The 23,867-nt window shown below is 42.7% G+C and overlaps 1 protein-coding gene across 2 annotated transcripts in view; it reads left to right on the forward strand.

Annotated features, from left to right (window-relative positions):
- Positions 1 to 23,867, forward strand: part of BACH2 (BTB domain and CNC homolog 2) — a 180,358-nt gene that overhangs the window by 18,330 nt on the left and 138,161 nt on the right. The window lies entirely within an intron of this gene.

Below are 23,867 nucleotides of genomic sequence, written 5' to 3' on the forward strand. Positions count from 1 at the left end.
TCAGACCTCCCACCATCACATGTCAAGGAGGTCTGACTTCCATTTTAAAACTAGTACCTGGCATGGGATAGAGTTATGCTGAAGTCTTATTGCCTAGAAACCCAAACATGGACACATCCAGAATTCATGTCGCTTGGTTTAATTTCTTGAAAAGAGTTTAAAACTCCCAGTGTTTATTTTGGATCCCCAATGCAAGGCACAGGAGGGTATTTTATGATTAATGAGCTTTTCTGCATATGTTTTTTTGTGCCTCTTGGCATGAAGTAGTCTCAGTGACCTAGCTTTTTGCTTCATTTCTGTCTTGTTGGCATTGTCATCAGTAGTCTCTCGTGAGATGCAAGAATCTACCCTCAAACAGCCTGTCTCTCTTTGGCTGCAAGGATGCACTCCACCACTCGTGTCACTTTTCTGTCCCATTCCTACCATCACTCATTTTGTTTCCTGCTTTGGTACAAAACAATTCCTGTAACACATAAAGCCATCATTCTCACCTTGAAAACGGGAGCTGCTTAAGATGGGGAGCAGCATTATACTGGAATTTTTGGCTTAATTGAGAAGAGGTTTATTTGTGTACCAGGAGTCTGGCTACAATACTTCTGCTCAGGGGGAGTCAGGTTTGCACACCAGGATGGCCCCCATGCACAGCAGGCTGGTGGTCCCAGTCACTGCAGTTGCTGTGATGGCAGCAGGACCTGTCCCACACTGGAACACTGGCCAGAGGAAGAAGTGCCCTTCACCTGCCTTTCTCTGTGCTCAGAAAAGGAGAAGCACGGGGTAGTACTCACTAGGAACCATGTGAAATGAGTTTTTCCTCTATGGATCTGTGTGAATTTTATCAATAGGGAGGGGTTTGGCTTAGACATGGACTGATCCTTCACCTAGGACAGTGTGAGGAACTTCTGATGCTGAAGATAAGCAATTTATCCTTTCAGATGGGAACTTTCTTGACTGGTGGCAGGCTGTATGTGGCACATCAATCACTCTGCCTCCCCTGGGGTTTGTCCCTGCAGCTGCATACCATGTGCTTGTGTGTGTTGCATTCACCAAAGAGGTGGGGGTAGTAGCTAGCCAGCTGTAAATCAGTGAATCACTGTAGGGGAAATTATTTCCCTTGGGCAGAGGAATGTTGTGCTGGAGCAGAGGCTGAGTTTGGCAGGTCCTCCAGCGTTTCAGGGTACCCATGCCACTACTCCGTGGTGGCTCACCTGGGCTGGAGAAGGGACTCCTGGTTGTCAGGTCCCTCTGAATAAGTCCTGCATGCTTTACAGCCACTCTCAACTGTCCATGTCATTTCCTCTGCCGCTTTGACCAAGGTATGGAGGGGAGGAGCCGGAAATGTGGGGACAGAGGGCTGGAATATGAGCCAGGATCTCTGTAGAGCAAGAGCATGAAGATGGAGGACTACTGAAAAATACAGGTGTACTGCAGGTCAGGCAATAGGTCTTCAGGGACTGGAACATGAGAAGTGCATGCTTTTGCTTCTCTGTCAGTAGGACTTAGACCTCCTTTCCTGCCTCTATCCTACTCAGAGAGTAGTTAAAAAAGAGGTAATCTAATCAACCTGTCAGAAGCCTTGCCAGTTGCTTCTGCCCAGCTGAAGAGGCAACCATAGTTTTCTTTTTTCTCTTGACTGTTAATGCCTGAGGGAGTTCAGTTTGTTTTGCTCATATACAGCTAGTCTGTCTACATAGTAAATATTTTTTCTCTTTCTCCAAACCCTGGATACAACACACCTGGTTTTTACAGTGATAGATGTGTGTTGATTAAACTAATTGTCTTAAATGGAGGAAGTCAGCAAGTAGATGGAGGATTTTAATTTCTTTGAAGCCATTCAGGAAAAGCAGCTGGATTTCTATTCTGCATACGTCCTTATTCCAACCCATGCTTGACTAGTTTGGGAAGTGCTGTGATGAGCACCTTACATGGTGAGTTCAGTCACCTGCATGAGTGGCTGGATGATCATCGCAGAGGCTGCAGGAGGTGTGCCTGAATGTCTGGGGCAGAGAAAGCGGCTCAGCTTCATTTTTTATGGAGGAAGCCTTAGAGGTTTAAATGAGCTTTTTCTCCATCCTGGTGAGTAACCCAAAAGAGTGAAGCTTTCTAGGGTAGAAGCTGTTGGAAAAAGTTGCTAGCTGACAGCGTAGTGCTTTGGGGCAAAGGCATCCTTCTCAGAGCTTGGTTTCTAGCACAGTAAGGGGAACGGAAGAGACAGGACAGGGTAGTTTTTCTTGTGATTGACTGGTGTTAGTCTTTTTGCACCTTTCTCTGAAGCTTCTGTAGCTTTACGCCCTGAAGCTTCTGTAGGTTTACTTCCTGAAGCTGGTGGTGGGCTGGATCACGAGTGTGATCTGAGAAGGCATTTTCTTGTGTACACTATAAACTATTATATTGACAGTATTTCCTCTGAAGGATGCATTTGGGAGTCTTGTAAAAAAATGTAAACAAAGAGTACTACTCTGTGGGGAACACTTATCTTCTGCAGAAATGAAAATGAACAAAATGAAATGCAGTGTATTACATCCAGCAGACCACTATCCAGCATCCAGTGAAATAGATAAAGGGATGGGAGACCCTGCCTTGACCTGTGCTGATTTAGGGTCCCTTCTCCTCCAAATGGGGTAGAAGAGCTATAGCGAACGTTAACACAAAGCAGCCATTCCCTGTATGGGACAGCAAAGACCATGCTTACAAACTGTCGTCCAAATAATGAAACAGCTTTCACTGTGGGTTTTTGGTGATTACTTCCTTTGCCTGGGAAGGGTATTGTTTGAAAATCGGAGCTCATAAATATGTAGTGAGGCCTTGGTGCTCCGAGCACTATTATATTGCTCTGAAAAATGTATGGCAAAGCTATTCCAATACATTTCCTCTTGGATCCTGAATATGAGGAATATCACAGAGGGAGAATGGTAGATCAGATGTAGCCTTGTTAGTGAAAAGTGGAACATACTGTTGATTTAAAGAAGTTACCCCTTGGGTGTAAATGCTTTCAGTAGGTCAAGAGGATGGCAGAGACTCCTCAACAGGTCACAGCATGGAAGTAAAGTCTGAATGTGACCATTAGCAGTTGAGTCCAGCAAGGAAGGTATCCTGTTTTGTACTCAGGGATTGTACCTTTCAGCTCTTACAAAACCCCAGATGTACCACTTTTAAAGTGTTGGGCCTTTGCATAGTAACACACCATCTTTCTAGGGAAATGTATACATAATAGCATTGTTTGAGTGGGCAGAAGTCCTTGCTTGGGCTACAAACATGTGTTTTGGATGGGACGTGTTTGTGCATGGAGTTTTATATAGCAATTGTCCTCTTTGCTTTTGTGGGTAAATTTTTTAGCACTAAAATATCGAGCTGCAACGCTGTGCTTCATTGTTAGACTCCCTGACCTTTGCCTCTAGTTGGAAAGGGGGCAGGAAATCTTTGTTTCCTAAAAGCTGCCTGAAGTCACAGAAGAAAGCAGTATCCCTTCTGCTAGCAACATATGAAGTGACCTCTTGGTGCAAACAGAAATAACTGCAGCCACATGAAAGCCATGCAGAAGCTTGGCTGTGGGAAGTCAGTGATGATAGGAAGCAAATTAACGACAGGGAACTGGATGGTAATGTTGGTTGTCAGATACGTAAACTCACAGGTTGTGATAGTTCCACTTATCAGGTTCTGCAACCCATCTCTTCCCAGAGCAAGGGCGAGCCATGGAGCAGTTCTCTCCTCACTGCTTCAGCAGAAAAAACCAGTTGTGAGCAAAAGAAAGGTAATCTTACAGGGAAGGGAAGTCAAAATTGCTGCCTCTTCCCAACGCTTGGATTGTGCAAGAGAACAAAAAGCAATCCAGAATAGTGAAGACAAAACATCTCAGCCTCTTGCCAGTTGGAAAATTGCTAATAATGTTTATAGTCCTGGAACAAAAGACAACAAAACAAGTTACTTAAGAAAAGAATCTGTCACTCTGACAAAAATAGAGCTTTCAGCTAGTTTTTTGTCTGAGCCTGTGTTTCTCCAGCCAATCAATCCTGTTACTGAATAAAACTCTGGAAATAAATGTAACAAGATTAATGTCTGTAACTATTTGTAAAACCTATGCGTTACACAGTCTCCTTAAATGAGATTATGTCATGTTTATAATACTTACTCATATTTTGTCCCCAGTCTGGTCTAAAATTGAATAGTTTTCATTAATTTTTCTTGCTTGTTTAATTTTGTGCTTAAACCAATAAGTTACAAATCTGCATGACTGCCCACTTATTGTTAGACTCGGAATAATTGCACTGAGTCACTGTGCATGGACTCGGATTGCCATAGGGTGTTAATACTTGATACTTAAGCAAGCATGTTTATCTGAGAGCTGGCTCATCAGTCTGTGGAATGTGATGTTTACTACATGAAGTTCAGCCTAGAATTATTGCAGTTAGGAGATGGAGCCTGTGCTCATTAATAATGCCTAGAATCAGTGTTGGTATTTTTAGGGGTGTTAGGGAAATTATCTGCTAAGTGTGGGAAAATAAATGCAGGGAAAATAAGCGCTAGGCTTTGAGAAAAAGGGATTTATGTGCATTTAATATGGTCTTCATAGAAGGTTCTTTTTCTTGCCTGTGCTTTTATTTATCCATGTAGGTATCTGATTTTTGTCTGTGCTCTGTCTTGAATGTCTCGTTTACCCAGAGGAGAATTTGGGATTATGAAAGTTAATAATCAATTCCCTTTTCATAAATGAAAAGATTAATTTTTTCGTGCCCAAGTTTTTTTCCAAGCTTTAGTCCAAATGTTTAGTTCCAAAACTGATGCAGCCTGTTTTTTTCTCTAGTGAAATTTTCCTCTGAGGCAGACTAAAACCCAGGGAGACCGGTATTTGAAGTACCATTTCACCTTCATTTATTTTGCTAATGTGTTTTCAGATAATTCAAATCCTGAGAAATTTAGCAGCAGCATCACCTGCTGGAGTGTGTTTTACAAAAGAAAAACAAATAATGAAGGGGGTTTAGGGTTTATTTGCACCTTCTGCTGAGAAGCTGTTCTCCAGTACTGAAGGAAGCAAGTGATGTTCTGCCAACTCTTGGCAGGCAGGTAAGAGCAGGGAACCCTTCCCTGAGCAGATTCCCTGCACCAGCAGGTAAACAGCTGCTCAGCTGCTCTGTGAGGTGTGGGCTGGGTAAAGCCTGCAGAGCTTCTTTCTTGAGCAGGGTGGATGATTGCATGTAGGACTTTGTCAGAACCGATACTTGGGATTTAGCAGAAAAGCACCATCTTTTAAAAACTGCAGCAAGTCCATAATTCTTGTTTTTGGGATTACTAGCCATGTGTCAGCAGCATGCTGGATGTCATTTTTCATGGGAGAAGCATCTGTTCAGTTCCTCAGATTGAGGTAAAACAAACTTTGGATTGGAAATCAGATGAGTTTGTCAGTCTGAATTACTGTATTGTGGAGCTCCAAGTGAGTAGTCAGAGGGCACTTCACTCTTTGTAAAAATAGAGGAAAGATTTGATATGATGTACTGCTCTTTCACATTAGTAGTATTTAATGCCATTTAGGACAGTAGCTCCTGACCAAGGTGGTTTTGTTAGCTGATTTCCTGTTACCACAAGTACTTGGAATAGCCAAAGGAATCACTGTAATTCAGAGACCACGTCTGTCAGCTTAATACTTTGTGTTTCAGGTGGAATTTTTATATCCTTGTACAGTAATTATAAATAATGATTCTTGTGATTTTTAACATGTGTATTACAATAAGAATATACAAGGTAAAGGACTAGAGACATCATAGTTAAAACTATTATTTTATTTATATACCACATTTTGATCTCTTGTTGATCTTTTGCTAGCTGTACAAAGAGTGCTTTAGTAAACAATATTGATTTGATAGAGAATGTAGAGGAATATGTATTATATGTACAAGAGAAGTTTACATATTTTTTCCAACTGCATTATATTTTTTTTTTAGATTTTAAGTACTTTGCATTATTCTTAACAGCAATAACACAAGGAACATACTGAGGTATTATACACATATCATTTGTTCTTGGGAATCAGTATAACATACGTGGGTGTCAACTGCATATCACTGTGGTTTTTAACCAATTTATGATAGTTTTGTTCTGATGCAAAGCTTAAGTATGCTGGAACCAGGATTGCCGCCCACTTTGAATGTTGTTGTTAGCAGATAGCATTTATTTCAGTGACTTTTAAATCTTAACATTATGAAGTGGCTTTAAGAGGCTCTTGTCTTTTTAAAGGAACTTTTATATTCCATCTGGGTAATGTCTATCAGCGTTGGTACTGGAGATCAGTCTGTAACATGTAGTGTGGGTGTGGAGTTCCACCACATTAATTAATTCCACTGAGGTCTTGAACCTCCTAGAAAAATAGAGTCATCCCCTTTAACTGTCCAGCAGGGTACAACTGACTGAACAGCAGTGTTCTCTCAAAGCTCTTGTTGATCATAGAATCCTCATTGATCCTCTGGATGTGGTCCAGGAAGCCCATCACTTCGAGGAACACATGTGTCAGACCACATGACCTTACATAATAACCACACACGTGAGAAACCCCAAGGGTGGGTAATCCGTGGGATGTCCAGTGTTTTGCTGGCAGTGGGCTGGCAATTTCTTGTGCTGGAGAGGTTTGCAACTGACTACCTTGTGGTTTCTTCAGCTTTCATTTGTCCTCCTGCCTTTCCTGTATAGCAGTTAGGCTGGAAGAATGGGAAATATGGCTTGTGCAGTCCACACAAATGTTTCTGGAGGAAGCTCATGGATTGTTCCTGTTGCCTCCAGTCAATTCTTTGGCTGAAATTAGCTTGAAGATTAGAGGAGAGGATACAGCCACAAACGTGCACACACAAGCTCACAGAACAATGAACATACCCAGAGAAATCGCCCAGAGTAAATTTTTTGTGTGTCACGTAAACAAACAGATCATAAACATTCAGCGCCTGCTTGTTAGGTTTGTTTGTTGGGTTACCCTGTGTTGCCTAAGAGCTTAAGTTAAAACGCTTACCAGTGGTGTGCTTGATCTTCGGGGATCTACTGATAGAAACAGGCTGAACCTCTTCACCCCTTCTTCCGTTTCTATACGCGTAAAATGGAGACTGCCTGCCTTCCCCGGGCTTAGAGAGGATTATTTACTCCTTACGGCCGGCTTTGGAGGGGAGAAGCACTAAGTAGGGTGGTGTGACGTATGACTGCTCTGGTGGAGATGGGGACAGAAAGGCACCGGGGTGCTCCTGGAGAGGGAGGAGCATCAGCCGGTGAGGACAAGGTCAGGAGAGTCCCTGCGTGGGCACATGGGGGTGAAGGGAAGGCCACCAGTGGCCACAGGGGCACTGCAGCTGCTTGGGGCTGGCTGGCCCTGCTGGGAATATGCAGCCTGCTCTTTAAAGCGGGCAGAGTGGGACAGGCAGAGGCAAAATACCCTCAGCATTTGGGTACATACGAGCACAAACCTGTTGGATTTAATCAGCTTATGCAAAATGAACTGTACCTGGGACCTGCACGTGCTGGGCTTGCTAGGTGAGCTCAGGTTCTGACATGGATGTGTGCAGGTCCCTGCACCTTCCCTGGGCTGAGGGTTGCTGCCTTTAGGCTCCATCACCCTGCCCCAGGCCTCCCCCAGAAGGCATACCAGGAAAGGAAAGCGACATCACTTGTCATGATCCAGCACAAATCTCCAGGTGTTTACCTGGAAAACCATGCTTGGGTTCTGCTTGACTGAGTCAAAACCTGGTTCATGACAAGTTAACCTTATGTAGCAGAATTAGGAGACCAAATGTTCAACTGCTCTTCCCACCCAGCTGAGCATGTTTCTTTCCTCTTGAGCCCTATGCCATTCCTGCTAGTCCCTGTCGTCTCTGTGTTCACAGAATCAATTAGGTTGCAAAAGACCTCTGAGACTGAGTCCTGTGACCAAGCACCATCTAGTCAACCCAGCCATGGTAGTACTAAGTGCTACGTCCAAGTCTTTCCTTAAATACCTTCAGGAATGGTGACTTCACCATGTCCCTGGGCATCCCATTCCAATATCTAATTACCCTTCCTGTGAAGAATTTCTTCATAATGTCCAGCCCAGACCTCCCCTGGCACAGCTTAAGACTATGTTCTCTTATCTTATTGCTGGTTGCCTGGGAGTAGGGACTGACCCGCACCCAGCTGCAATCTCCTTTCAGGCTGTTGTAGAGAGTGATACAGTCACCCCTCAGCCTCTTTTCCTCCCAGCTAAACAATCTGAGCTCTCAGCCACTCCTCATAGGACTTGCACTCCAGACCCTTCACCAGCTTTGTTGCCTTTCTCTGGACCTGCTTCTGCTCCTCGATGTCTGTCTTGTCATGAGGGGCCCAGAAATGGATGTGGCACTCAAGGTGTGGCCTCACCAGTGCCAAGCACAGGGGAACTCTGTTGGGGATGCAGTCCCATGCCAATTGCTCTCCCCATCAGTAGCTTCCCCATAATCTGCTTAAAGACCCTGGTGGCTTTTACCCCCCTGCCATGACTGGTTTCCCTTCCTGCCCATTCCCTTCAGCATCCTTGGGGTTTTAACTCCATGTGATTGGACTGGATAATCCCCAACAGATAAAGCAGTGTCTGAAACTGGGATGCAATGAGCTCCCACAATGTGCAGAACAAGGGGATGCCCAAGTGCATCCCTGCCTTCTAGAGGACTTCAGATCTGTATGTTAAAAATCAGCTGGCTTCTCACATTGATGTTTTTGGTTGAGTGTTTTTTTTGAGTGCTCCTCATCCTTTCCAAGTAGTCAAAAGGCTGTAATATTAGAAGAAAATTTTATTAATCCAGGGAGAACACACTTCTCCTTGTACAAATTAATGGTCTGTAATAACTACTGTGTAGGAATTGATTTTCTGCAGGTAACAACTTAATGGTCTTGATATGAGAAATAATAAAATTCTGCATTTTGCGTGTAACCCCTGCAGTATTTCAGGGCTGTGATAGAAACAGCCTTTATCATGCAAGAATTACAATCACATTCCAACATTTTTGGGTTTCAACATCAAACATAAGAGCAACAAAACAAAAAATCTGAAATTCATTATCCATTTTCATCTGAGTTTTCCAGGCCCCACATTGTAAGTGTGGTGGTACTTCAAAGACCATGACAGTTCAGTTTAAAAAAGAAATTAAATAATGTGTCATCCTCTTGAAATATTAGCATAGGAGAAAAACAAAGGAAAAGCCTGTCTTGGCATCTGCATCTGCGATGGGTGGATAATTCCTTTGTCATTTTGAAGTTCTACCTAAACTTGCGACAGAAAACCTGGCACTTCATTATCATTAGACTTCTTGCTGTCTCTTTTTGAAGCAGTTGGCAGGCTCCTGACTTTCCCCATGTAGCATGAACAGGGAACCTCCAGCTCTCAGAAGCCCTGGGAGAATGCACAAGGAGTTGCATAAGGGCAGAGAGAAGCTGTGAGGTGTGATTCTGTTATAAGTGGGCTCACTTAGGCCAGGGGGATTGTTGCAGCAAGAAGCACGGCTTGGAGGGTAGATGGTGTTTGTTCCTGGTATTGAGAATGAGCACTGTGATTCTGGACAGGCAAATAATGCCCTTAGGGTGCTTACTGTGTCCTCCTCTGTATCAGCTGAAAGAAAGGGTAGAGCATGTAGAGAGCTGCTGGTTTGCCTGGCTACACACAGCTCTCATACTCATTGAAGTAAAAGTTGGTTTCTAGAGCCTACATGGAATCCACTCATATCCCTGAGTCCCTTTTCTGTGCCTTGGACAAACTGAACTTTTGGACATGGAGTTAGGTCTGAGCTCTGGCTTAGCATTTGTATGCTTAAACCTGCTGGCAGCCTGAGAGGATGGTGCTGATCTGTGGAGGGAAACTGCATTGTGATGTCCTGTTTAGAGGGAAGCCATTGGAGAGCGTGACCTCAGAAGGTGCCAGAAGAGACACCAGTGTTGGTACCTACTTGGGTCAAGACAGACCTAGAGGGTGAAGTTGCCTTCCCAAAGCAGCAAGAGTGGGCATGGATCAGGTGCTGTGATTCTCCTGGTTGCACCAGTTGTGGTTCTGGTTTTACCCAGAGCTGTTTCTCAAGAGGAATAGGACTTACCAAAGCCATAATACCCCCCTGGGCTGGCAGCAAGCAGATGCTGTTGATGCTTGAGTAGGGCTGTTACCTCCTCTTCTGATGGTGAGGGTGATGTGCCCCATCCCTCCTTACTTACAATATCAGCACTGCAGTCCTGGAGCCAGCTCTTCTCAGTGTGGCAGTACAAGTCTCCTCTGTTCTTATGGCCACGTTTGAAATATCTTGTTGCTTATTATGTAAAGTATCTGCTTTTCATCACTACATCTTTTTGTGTGAATGCTGTGTTGAGTCTTCAGTATGTATTTAATATTTCTTGAATGTTACATGTTAATTGCTTCCAATTTTCTATTGCTTCATCTTTTGGCCACTTCAGCGTAAGTTATTGTTATAGCTGCCCTTTTGTGAAATGTGTGATGCCTGCTCCTATTTTTGTTGTCAGTTTCATTTAAATACTTGGCATTTTAAGTAAACCTTCTTGCCTCATATATTTTGTTTAGAACAACAGATTCCCACTGAATCAAATACGGGAATTTATTTAGTTAATAGGGAGACTGTGTTGCATTACTGACTGTGAAACAGACTGTTGTAGCCTGCAGCATTAAACTGAGAATGGTGTGGTTTTTGAAAATAGAAGTTTGTGTGTTGATTCTTTTATATATATATATATCAGGTTCTCAAAAAATCTTATTACTGCTCTTCATGCAGAATTCACTACAAGAAATGACATGTGCATTCCTCTAGACCTTAGCCTTTGTGTAGGGAAAAGGGTATAGAATCTTCTTCATATTGTCTTCGTGTTGTATGAAAAGGTGTTCTTTCAAAAGACTAATGAGGGGATCTGGACCTCAGCAAGAAAAATGCATCAAGGTAATGTGTCCCTGACCCTTAAAGTTTATGTGCCTCTTTCTTGGGTGGAAGGGGGAGCTGCTGGAGTCCTTCTGAAGCACTGCTGAGTGTCCTCATCCCAAAGACAACTCTTGGAGGATGTAGGGGAAAGAGGATGGTGCAAAGTTCAGAAGTTGCAGGGGACTGAGAAGGGAGTGACTGGCAAAGAAAGCTGCATAGGTGGTGATGAGTTTTATCTCAGCCCTCTTGCAAAAGCTTGAATTCCCCTTTGATCTGTTGATATCAGAGTGACAGCTCTTCTGAGCATGTCTTTTCCCTCTGGGTCGTGAAGAATGAGAAACTTTTTCCTAGGATGTGTAGGACCTAGACCAGATGAAACAAAGGGTGGCAGGAAGGGTCCCTGCTACAGAGTTGGGGTATTTTGTTTAATAATATGACTGTGCTAGGACTGAGAGGTGCTGATGCTTCCCCACAGTCTCAGACCATTTCTTTCCTGGCTGGCAAATCCAGGTCCTGCCATTTACTCCGTACAGAAAGTATTTGGCATAAAGGGGATGTGCACATAAAGACTTGTGTGAGGAAATGCAAGATTTCCCAAAGATAGCACAGAATTGTTTCTTAATTGGGGTTGTAGTACAGTATGTCATAATGAACTGTCAGAAAAGTATGAAAAGTTATTTGCCTCAGTGTCTGAATATCCTCTCCTGAGCACGGGGTGGTCTCCTGCTCATTCATAGCTGCTCTGGGCTCCATTGTGGTGAGCAGCCCCTCTGAATCCTGCACCTCATCCCTTCCACTCTTGAGATGTTGTATTTAATAACAAGGCCACTCGCAGGCTGGGATTTGACATTGTCTTTTGTAAATTAGTGTTTTGAAAGGAAACCAGTGGACTTTGCTGGATGCCCATGAGTTGGTCCAGGTGCTTGTTTCTAATGCAGACAGTAGCTCATTCATGGGCATAACCCAAAGAGGATGTAGTTGGTTGTACCTTTTTTTGTTTTTTTTAACTGAAAAAAGTATTTTTGTAAGTTATTTTAAAATGGCATTAAGTTAAAAAAAAATCAAGCAGGTGTCATGCTAAAACATGTAGTGCATTTACAGTTTCACAGCATATCTCTGTTTTCTTCTTCTATACTATTGTTCTCCACAAAAGCAAGTGAATTTAAGACACCAAGCAAGTGACTGATCATAATAACCTTAAGGTGCTGGATTATTTCTTAGGTTTATGCTGCTTTGGGATGCCTGTTGATTGCATACCAACTGCAGGAGTTTGTTTATCTTAATAGTTGAAAAACAAAGAAGTGCGGGACCAAAAGAATGGGTTACCATTGAGATGTTATAACTCAGAATGAAAAATAAATATGCTAAAAATGCCTTCCCTTTCTTCATAAAATAAATGAAATCAGTGTTAAATAACTATCCAGTTATTTTTAGAAATTTCTAGAAAGCTTAGAATGCAAGGACATGAGTGTGACAGCTACCAGCCCACTACACGGCCCATGGAAACATTTAATTAAGAGACCATTTTCTTTTCAGATTATAGGATATGATTTAAAACCAACTTCAGCTTGTTTTTAAAATCAGTTGCTTTCATGCAGTAACCTCTAAACACTGTCTATTTCTGCTTTGTCTGCCCTGCATGCACTGAGGCTGGGAGAAGGCGAGAGGGGCGCTGAAGCTGCGGGTACGTGCTCTGTGCTGCCGTGGCACTGTGCACCAGATGGTCCCACCCTGCAGCTCACTTGCTGCTTATTCCCTTCAGTTTCCCAAGCCTTACTGATTTTTTTCTTCTATAAATCATGAGTTTCCTTTTCTAGCAATTAATCATTTCGCTTATTTTTTGGTTCTATATTTAATCCTTCCCATTCATCAACTCTCTCACGCATTAATCTTCCAATATTGGAAGAGATGCATGCATTTCTGTGCCAGTTCAGATCCCTGTCCGTATACCCCAGTTTCCTCTCTTTGTTTGGGTGACCAGGAACAAGATGCTCCAGAGGAAGGAGCAGTACTCCTGCCCCACCTTGAATGGCAAATACAACATCCTGACAGCCGGTGGTATCTTCACCCCTTAGTAATTGGGTCAAGACTGGACAGACATAAGCTGTTTGTGTTCTTTTCCAGTGTTTTGCTGAGATGGGAAACTCATATCCATTCACTTTTTTAATCCAAATGGACTCTTGGCCTGCCTGGTACAAAGGGAAATGAATTCTTTTTGGGTAAATTGCATGTTGTATAGAATATTTTTTTTTTTTACACATAGTGAATTTTTATTTGTGTGAAATTTATTTTCTTCTTGAGTTACAAAAAACATAATCTCCTGTTTTATCATCCCAATTTATTTTCTAAAACAGGCATTTTAAGCAGACTAAATGGAGCATGTTATCCAGAACTGGAGCACACCTTCTTTCCTCTCAGCAGCACTAGGGCAAACGTTTTGCTGTCTCCCTTTTTTTTTTGGGTCACCCATTGCCAGAGCGCCCGTGTTCAGAGCCCAGCTATGGGCTGGGCAGGCACTGGTCCTGTGCTGTCCTCCCACCACAGGAGGGCAACCCAAGCCATCCCTGGTGGCACCACTTAAACTGGAGAGGTGTTTGTCAGATGACTTGAAGGCCACTGCTGTATGGATGCATTTCTCGTTTGGTTTTTCGGGGTTTTTTTTTGGTTTTTTGACAAAACAAGGTGGAGATAGCAGCTGAGTGGCCTTCTTGAATGTAGGTAAGTCAAGGGGTAATGGCTATAAACTGAAAGAGGATGGGTTTAGATTAGATATTGGGAAGAAATTTTTCTCTGTGAGCTTGGTGAAGCACTGGAACAGGTTGTCCAGAGAATCTGTGGATGCCCCATCCCTGGGAGTGTTCAAGGCCAGGTTGGATAGGGCTTTGAGCACCCTGGTCTAGTGAAAAGTGTCCATGGCGGGGGGACTTCGAAGTGGGTGATCTTTAAGGTCTCTTCCAACCCAAACCAATCTATGATCTATGAATAAGAGCTCTTTTGTTCCAAGATGCACCTGCAACATGTATGTAGACTGCTTTATTTTACATATATCTATGAATTCTACAGAAAACTTTATAAAAGCCACGTCATGTCTCCTAAGCCATTCTCCCAACCAGCCCCTGGCTTAAAACACTTCATGGGAGGGATGAGGGGGTGTGCTGAGGTGTTGACACCTGCAGCATCAGTTGGAAAGACCTGAGGCTCTCAAATCCAGTGCAGTAGGGCTTCCCATGGAACAAACCTGGCCTGTAGAGCCTACAAGAGAGTGACAAGGGGGTTTATAGCTCTGGATTTGAATACGTGCATGCAATGCCTTATTTTTGGCAACATGTGCTGCCAGCATCTCTTACCATTCCATGACTTACTCAGACATGTGAATAACTTCCCGCTTCTCAGCTGCAGGTTGATAGTGGTGCCCTTTGTGGACTTGTGTGAACTCCTTTAGAGTACATAGTGTTGCTTTGCCTTTAGTGTGAGTACATAACTGCTCAGATAAAATAAACTCATAGTACCTCACTGCAGCTGTCAGTTAAAGGAAGTCGTGCATTTTTCCCTTGATTTTTGGGACACTTTTTCTCCAGCCTTTCCTTCTTTGGAAGTCCTAGTAGCATGCTACTTTTTAGATCTCTCTCTTTCTTTACAGAGGAGAAATCAGTTTCTGATTTTTTTGTGTTCAGAATTATGCAAAGGAGTTGCTGAACATAAACATGCAACTGTAAATGCCATAGAAATGTACTCCACAAAGATTCCACTGTTAACCACACCAAAGAAAACAAAAATGCGAGGTTATTCAGATCAAGGTCACATGCAGGAAGTGACATTTAAATTCTTTCTCATTTAAAATTAAGCCATCTTACCATTTTCCTCTTCTGAAGTGTTGAAGATTTTCCATTAGTTAAAGGGTTGTCTTGCAGGCCTTCAAGAATAAGTTTTTCCATTATTTTTTAGAGGCTTGAGCTGTAGGGCTGTTTTAAAATTATAGAATGCATGTAAGTGTGAGAACAGTGTACATTTAAATGGCTATTTGAGAAGCTGTGCTAGAAGACTGACCTCAGAAACATTAGGAAATGGCAGTTCCACTGCTTATCTTTACAATTCATAAAAAGTATTGTTTAATTCTTGGAAGAAGAGGGTGTTTCAGTCTTGCTCAGTTTTTGTCTTTGTTCTGCTTTTTTTGGTGTTTTTCCTTGTCCACTTCAGTGCTGGAATAGAGTATTGAAACAACTGTGTGGTTTATGGCTTTTACTCCGAAGTTTTTCATTTTTTCATTGTGTTGAGCCTTCTGTAAACAGATTTTTTTGAATCCAAACAAAAAGCAAGGGCTGTGACGTGGAGCCAGTTTTGGCTGTGAAATCATCAGGGTCAAAATCCCTTACATACGTCCAGTCCCAGGGGCTTGGGCTTGGGCTTGGGCTTGCCCAGGTGTTGACCTTCCCCACTGCTCCCAGCTGGGATCTTGAGCTATAGGTCCCCTCCAGCACTGAAATTGTCTAAACAAACGTGTTCTCCTTATTTTTTGAAGGAGTGTTGCTGGAGGAAGTATCTGTCCTTCCTCTTTGTTGGAATTGCTGATCCCTTTGCTCGCTGGTTGTGCTGTGACTTGAATGCAGCTGTTGATGCTCCTCTGAAGCATGAAAGGACAATGCATTTGTTTAATTTCTCAGGTATCTGCCAGAAGTATTTGATACTGTTGAAGTATCAAGATGTTATCTCAATCACTTTCGTTCTTGAGCATTTCTCCGTTGCTACAATTGAAAACAAAACCAAAAATTTGAAGTTGAACTGTCTTTCAAATGAAGTATAACATTTAATGTGCTTTTAGCTGGTAAAATCATCACAAGTGCTAACTGGTGTAATTTTGACAGTTACTGTTGAATCTTGTTTATTAGACTATATGTGTCTTCCTTTTATTTACCACTTCTCCACAACACTGAGGAAAAACATGTATTTGTTTCCTGTATATTATTCTGTCAGCCAGAAGTGTTTTCTATTTGAAGATGTTAAAATAAATCTATCAAGGAAAAAAATAAATTAAAAGATCCTCTGTTAAGAAAAAGGGGGAAAAAAGCTAAAATCCTGTTAAATAATTAAGATGCTTTGAGCTCTATCAGGATTGACAGTGTTCTTGCCACAATATACATATGCAAAAACTGTAAGAAGTTTAATATTTTATAGCAAGGATAACTCCAAACCCTAAATCTACTGGCTTGTTTCTATGGTAACAAATATTGAAATATGTCTAGCCAACACTGTAGGTTCCCCCTATTTAATTTCTGTCTATGGGTTCTAGGAATTCATTAAGGCTGTAGAAACCTCTTAAAATTGGTACATTCTGTTGTAAAATTCCTTAAGATTAATGTTGAACACAACTCTAAATTTTAACATAAACATTTCTTTGAAAGAGATTTCTTAGCAAGTGAGGGATTAGAGTTTTATTCTAAGACTGTATGTGCGTTGATCTGGTATTTTTGTTCTTCGTTGGCAATTTGAATTTTTTTTTTTCCTGTGCATTACTACTGAAAAAATGGAGTTTCAGTCTATAGATTCTGATGAAAATACGGAAGGCTGCTTAACTGGAGCAGTCTGGCTGGAAGACAACAATGGTATGAGGTCAGCCACCTGCAGGCTTTAGTTTAGTGGTCAGAACTTTGTGGCCAGAGCTACTTTTAAGGGATCCTGTCCCACTCTTAAGAGTAAAATTATGATTTACAGGGAGCTTCAATATTTGTTTCAATTAGTTACACCTTTTGTGTATTACAGAGCATTTTCTAAGTGTCTGATTCAAGCCATTTTGTGTTTGACATCTTTTGGTTGTTTTTCTTTTGAGGGCAGCCCGGCAGTGTTGGGAAGTAATCTAAGTGTTGGCTGTGAGATTCCATTTCCCTTGTGGTGACTGAAACCACAAGCACCTAGTCCCAGCTGTAAGAGGAAAATTTTGAAACTTTGAAGTGAGCATCAGGTTGATGCAATATTTTGCATCTGGTTGACTAGCCAGAGTTAGATGCAGCTGGAAACACAAAGACTTCCTCCCTCAGCCTGTGGGGGGACTCTGGTTTTTGCTGGCGTGCAGTAAAGATAATTAGGCAGCAGAAAGAAAATTTCAGAAACTGAGATTTGCACTTAACAGCTGTGTTTCAGGAGCCCATGGTTATGGACTAAATGCGTGGTTTCTCAGAGGGCTAATGTCATCCAACGTTTTTTTCTCTTAAAGAGGCTTATAGGAGGGGACTTGGAAATCAGACCCAGCAACCTTAAGTGATGCCTCCTAGGGCAAGGAGGTGCAGCAGTGACTGAAGTACTCAATAAAAGCAGAAGATGGTGTTCAGAAAAAGTGCAGTTCATTCATTCATATCCATCTGGAGCAATAACGAAGAAGGTGGGCTATTTGTTGGGCAGAGGATTATGTCCACAGTCCTGTGTGAAAAAGAGTGATTTCAGAGTGAGCCTGAGGCAGTGATTTCCTCCTTTGTGGCCTCTTGCCTGGCGCTCTTGCTACCCAGGGCACAACCTGCAGCTTTCAGACCGAGTTACCTGCCCTGAATGTATTCCTTAACAATGCCAGCTGTCATTTTGCTTCACCTTGGTGTGTATTTATCTGACCTTGGCCTGAGATACTCCTTTTTTTTGTCACCCATGTCCTGTGCTGTTTTTTGAACTAGCGTGGGCTGTGGAAATAGGAGCTACAGAGTCACCAACAAAAAATGTTACCAGTCTCCCTGTGTCATCAGTGAGTTGTATCACTGTCTGAAATGCTCTCAAGAGTGTGTGCTTTTGTGGTACCCTTGGGTTTCTCATACTGGGAGGCATTATGGTTGTTGTGGGAGTTTTGCCTTCATGCACCCCTACACCATGCAGTCAAGAGCAGTGATGTCCACTCTCCATCAGTATTTTGAACTCTCCAGGCTTTATCCCAAGTCCGTGGAAAGACTTTTGATCTCTGCAATGGGCTTCACCCAAGGGGCCAATTGAAGTGATAGATGTGTATTCCTTTCACTCTGAAATGATGCTTTTCTGCGGGGCTGATTTTTTTTTCTTCTTCCTCTTTCCTTTTTGTTTTGATGATGAAATTTTCCTTTTATTAAAATAGAAAAGAACCTCCACTCTTGTAACAACAAGGTGAAACCTATCTTTTTAGGATGAGAAGTCTCCATAGGTGTTGGTAGAGTACCCAGTGCAGGTTGTGGCTGAGGTGAAAGCCTTTATTTGCTTCTTCTAATATCCAAACACAAATTTAGAAGAAAATGGGGGAAACTTACTCAAGATTTGCTAGAAACAGAAACAAATTTTTAAAAATTGCCTTTTCATTTCTTGGTTTGACTGTGGTGCTTGCCAAAACCATGGATATGCTCCAGACCCAATTTTTTTGTATATGTAACAAAATGATTCAGTTTTGAGGCTTTTTCATGTAGTAGTGATGGACTTGTCGAATTTATTTTCAGGATAAGAGAGTAGGATTATACATGTGTGTGAAAGTTGTGAATATTCCCAGTCCATTAGGCCGGTAATCTTCCACAGGCAGAAGAAGCCTGCTCACTATAGCAAGGCCAGTTGGTAGCTGTCAGGAAGCTTTCATGACACCAGCTCTTCCACCTTCCTTTGAAACATCTGGTATATATCAGGGTTCTACTCACACTTTCTGACTCTTGGAGCTGTGAAATGAAAAAGCAACTTGTATTCTTTTGTGATCAACTTTCAATTTTTCATATCGTCTCTGTGCAATCAGACACATCAAAATATGCTTTGACTTGCTCCTACAGTCTGAAAAATACTGTATTGATGAACTGTGTAGTAAAATCCTGCAGAGAGTGAGCATGAGCTGAGGGAAAGAAGCACACGTGAGGTAAAATGCCAGTGGTTGTATGGACTGCTCAGCACAAGGCAGAGCCAGAGTTCAAGCCACGATTTCCACTATTAACCTTCACAGTGTTCATGCAGAACAGGTAGTCAGTGTTCTTTTGCAGACCTAATGCTAGTATTTCTTCTAACATAAGCATGCCTAGGAAGATGCATGCCAGATGATTAAAAAAATAATAGGCAGTCTGAGTACATGCAGAGAATACCTGCTTTGTTACAGGAGCATGTGTTTCCTGCAGGAGTTACAGCCCCTTGTGAGAGGAGAAACAAGGATTTGTAAAACTGCATGCCTTTTAAATGTCTCTCAGTGCTGAGTGCTTTCCTGAAAGTGTGCGTAGTTGGATATTTTCTGATAAGTTATTTGGAGACCTACAGTTTGGAACAGAAGGTGGATGGTAAAACTCCATAAGGCTTTTTATGTGATATTCACAACAATAATTTTACCAAGAGTGTCTCCCTGCCCCGTTTCTCAGCTGATTAAAAATTCAGTTTCTTATTTTTGCGTGTTCTGGAGGCGAAATTTTGAGAGGTCAGGGGTGACTCTGTTGCAGCTTCTTTTCTGTCCTCAATTCCCTAGCCTTATGGTGAAGTGTTTTTTACTGTAGTTGGTTCTGCTGTAGTGGTTAAAGACACAAAATGTTTAGCTTAACCCTGAGGCAGCTCAAACTTTGTGCTGGATTAATTAAAAAATAGTTCTGTGCCTTCTGTAGCAACAGTGCTTGGGAGGGGAATGGAGGTAGGAGTGCTGTGCATTAGGGACAGGAGGGCTCATCATGCCAGCCAGGATCCCAGCTGTCTGCTGGAGATCTGGCACTTCAGGGCAGCGCGTATTTTCTCCCAGGTCTGCCACAGCTCTTGGAGCTGAATTTTGCTTGCAGCGGCCTGTCTGTAAGGGAGCTTTTCCACTATCCTAGCCATTGGTTTTTTGGGTTTTTTTAAGTTGTTTCAACCATCCCCTTTTCCATCCTGGGGAAAATAAAAAATATCCCTTTGGAAGAGGGGCTAGGTAACTAAATTCTGTGCTTATCCTCCATGTTATGTACTTTGTGCAAGTTAAAAGGCTTGTTCTGCTTTTCATCTTGTGTGCTGTTTTCTGCAGATATTTCCTAACTTCTCCCATGACGTTTTTGCCTGGTTCTTCAGAAGACTGTATGGACTGAAAGAGACTATTGTTTCTCCAAGAGTGCAGGCATGTGTACATCAGCTAATCTGGTTGGTACAGGATTTCAGGAGTGGGTGTTGAACTGAGGAACAGGGCTGGGATGTATACGCCTACAAATTCTTGTGAACGGCGTGCTCTCCTATACTGTAAATAATATCGCATTTCACTTCCTAGGTTTACCATTCATTTTTCTCCAAAAGTTGAACTCCTGTACCATGAGATGTAAACAAGGAAATGGCATACGGGAAGGTTGCAAAAGTTTTGGTTAGCAGAGACTGGAAAGCTAATCTGGTTTTCAGTCCTGCGCCTGGATAGTCAGCTACTTGGTTTTGTGGAGCCTCAGAACATTTGTTTTTCACAAACATCATACATTTAAAATCCATACTTCAATTTAAACATTGTCTTTCTAGTATTTTCCTTCCACAGGTTTGGGTTTTCAGTTTTGCAGTACAAGATAAGCAAACAAATACTTTTTAGCTTGATGTTTAGGAGGAAGACTTTGGCAGTCGAGGTGCATTTGCAAGCTCTTGAGAAACTGCAGTCTGAACCTCGCATTTTCAACAAACTCATTCTGCAAAGCACTTTGGATACAAGACATCATACAAAATTTGTTGGGGTTTTTTCCATTTGGATGATATCACCAAGGAGCAAGGAAACCCCCAGTTACTGTTTTTGTTTACAACCAGCACCTCGTCAGATGAAACCTTGCCACATACTTGTTTCCCCTTTCGGGAGCATTACCTAAAAGATGATGGTGCTGGGATAACTCCAGCTTCCTTGTGATGACCCAGATCTCTGCTGGCGATGAGATCTCTATCTCTGCTGGGCACGGAGCAAGAGCAGCAGTTGTGTTTTCAACTGCAGATCCATGGGCATGTTCCCATACAGTGTTTCCAGGCTCGTCAGCAACCTTGCAGCACCTTGGCTATTGTGGCTGACATGCCCTTGTCTGCCGGCAAAAGGCGGGATTTTATTCCACAGTCTGGTTTCATGTAGGTCTCATAAGAGGGTGTGAGGCAACTTTAGGGTGGTTTTAAATACTACTTTTAGAGTATGAGCCAGCATAAAAATCCTGGTAGGTTTGTTTGGGGTTTTTTTGCAGCAACAACATTGTATAACTGATTTGGCTGCATCTCGACTTTGGTAGAGTTTCTTTGATGGGTCAGGAATAGTTGCCGCTTGCAAAACAGCTCCTTGGTACTAGAGGGTGCAGGCTGGGAAGACTGACACTTGCTGGTAGTTTAAGAATTTATGAGGATTTATCCTGTGGTTTGTTGATGGGATTTGGTTGGCTGAAATGCTTTTTGATGGATGCACAGGAATTCCCAGGTGTGGATAAAAGCACTTGGTGATACTCAATCAAAGAGGATAGAGAAGAAAGATTGTGAAGTGAGGAGGACATGGGGGGGTTGTCTGGCTTCTTTTTATTTACAGGGTGTCATATTTAACAATGGGCTTACAGCTTCACCCATAGTCTTGTGTGTTTTTAGCACTGCTAGACCAAACTGCTGTGTTGGCTACCCTTGAAGGGTTTTCCCAATGCTTCTGTTGGATGCAACATGGGTCAGCTTCCTTGCATCGCAGCCACCTCACTGTTAGCCCAAGTGGTGTTTCTGAAAGTGCACGTCCTTTTCAGCAGCCCATGGTCACAGTATGGAGCACTGGAACAAGTCCATGAAGCTATCTCTTCCTGTCCGAGACTTCTTTTGTGTTAGAGTCTTGCTGTAGCCAGGAGTGTTTGAGACATGTTTCTGCTGACAGTTTTCTGCTCTGCACTCCTGAGGATTGGATGTAGGGCAGTTTGGAGGGTTCCTCACAGTGGAAATCCCTATTTACAGTCAGTGAATTCATTAGCGCCCTGAATTATTTACCTTAAAGAATTCAAGTCCTGAATTATTTACCTTTAAGGTCTGTCTTCCTGTGTTGTGCATTTAGTTGACTGTAGACCTGTCCTCTGTTATAAGCTATTAATGTCTAAGGTAGTGTAATATCCAAGGAAGTTTCAGCTATTTACTGGTAATTTTATTTTCATTCACAAATACATTGCAACATTACAGTTGATCTTTAGGGTCCCTTCCAACCCAAAGCATTCTATGATTCTATAAGTTCAGCGTGACACTCTGATATAAAATGGATTTGTGCAGATCTTGTAAATGCACGGACAGTTTTTGAGTATGTCATCACACTCTTCTCTTTCTGCAAGTTGCCTGCCTGCTGCCAGCTGTAGCTGCAAACCCTGGGCAAACTCCCTATTCAGCATCTTGTTTGTTCCTTGCTGTCCCATATTTGGCCCAAATTTTTATTTATGGCATGGTACTCAAATCCTACTGAAGAAGTTTGTAATTTCCTCATGATCTTACTCTGTTTACCAGTGTCAGGCTTCAGTATTTGACAGATGATTTGGGAAGCCCCACTTCTCTTTGCAGAAGAGACTTAAGAGGACAAAAGATCCTGAGGATGTTACAGCCTTGCTGCTGAGATGTCTCTATATTCCATAGTGTTTCATGTACTGGAAATACAGTTCCCTTCTGCTGTGACTGTTCATTACTTTTAGTTGAGAGAAGCCAGGTTTTCAGGTTGGTTAGGAATTCACTGTTAATGGCCACTTGAGGGATACTGAGTTTAAATGACTGGTGTAGTGCTTCACTGGAACTGCGTGGCAGCTCTCCCAGGCACAGCTCATCTGCCTGGACGCTGAGAGGGTGGCAGGGAGCGTCAGGGTGGCTGCCATCCTTGCTGCCAGCAGCTGTTAGAGTTGTCATGCACTCTTGCCCTGAAGCCCTGATGCACGGCTCAGGTACATCTCATGTGCCAAGAGTGAAGGCAGCTGCAGCAGGCAGCGCTCACCTGCCGCATTGCCCTCCCTCCTCAGGGATGAGTGCTTGAACTCTTCAGCGTTCTCCCTTCAACATACCTGTGGTACACCAAAGACTTTGCAGGAAGCAAACAAATGGCATTGTGCACTGGCATCATAGAGTCTTGGACATGGTTCTTCAGCAGTGCTGCAGCTGCACTGCCAGCAGGCAGTTCTCCATGCCTAACTCCAATTCCTTCTCTCTCCCCCATCCAACCCTCCAATCTTCTGTCCCCATTAAGTGAATTTTTTTGTTCTGACATGTTTTTCCCTGCCATCCCCTGGCCCCAGTCTTGGCTGCTCTGTTTTGAGCATAGATGACTCCAGGCTGCAGTAGGGAAGTCACCTGGATCAGGAGACCTTCCTTGCTTGGGAGGTGGCTCTACCCTTGTTGGCAGCAGATGCCAGAGGCAATGGTCACTTCTGTTCTCCTCTGCCATGGACTAGATTGTGTTCGCTGAGTCAAGTGGCATCAGGCTAAACCCAGGTTTAAACTCTGCTCCAGAGATTGTGAGAATTTGGTCTTTGCAGCTGATTTTTTGGGAATGTCTCAGTCAGACCACTGTGACCAAAATCTTGCAGCAAAACTTTCTGTCAGTCATCCGTGTCAACAATGGACAGAGTATGCCAAAAGCCTGAGCCCTGAAACGCAGGAAGGGTATGGCAGCCTTACCTCCCGACCTGTGCTCTGTCTGGGTTTAATTGTGTATGCCCTCGTGAAGGTAGGCAAGGGACCGTGTGCACATGGTTGAGTTGCATCTCTTTACGTGAAGGGGTTTTTTTTAAATTTGCTTTCAGAGAAAGCAATGAAATACTAATGGCATTTCTAGTACTGAAAATCCAGTTTCCTTTACTGGAAGCATGTGTCTTCTGTCCATTCAGAGAGGTTGGGGGTGGGGGGTTGAGGTTGTGTCTTCAGCTGGATTTCTACCATATGGGCTTTTTTCTTCCTTATTTAAATGTCTTCTATGAAGTGTGTTGGCAGGAGAATTTGACGCTAAAGCTTAAAGCTACTAATATGGGAAGCGAGGAGTAAACACAGACACTAAAAGAGCCTTTTAAGAATTTTAAGTGGAGTCACTACTTAAATAATGTTGTAGGTACAGAGTATGGA

Source organism: Haemorhous mexicanus, chromosome 3 (assembly GCF_027477595.1).
Source record: "Haemorhous mexicanus isolate bHaeMex1 chromosome 3, bHaeMex1.pri, whole genome shotgun sequence".
Classification (NCBI taxonomy): domain Eukaryota; kingdom Metazoa; phylum Chordata; class Aves; order Passeriformes; family Fringillidae; genus Haemorhous; species Haemorhous mexicanus.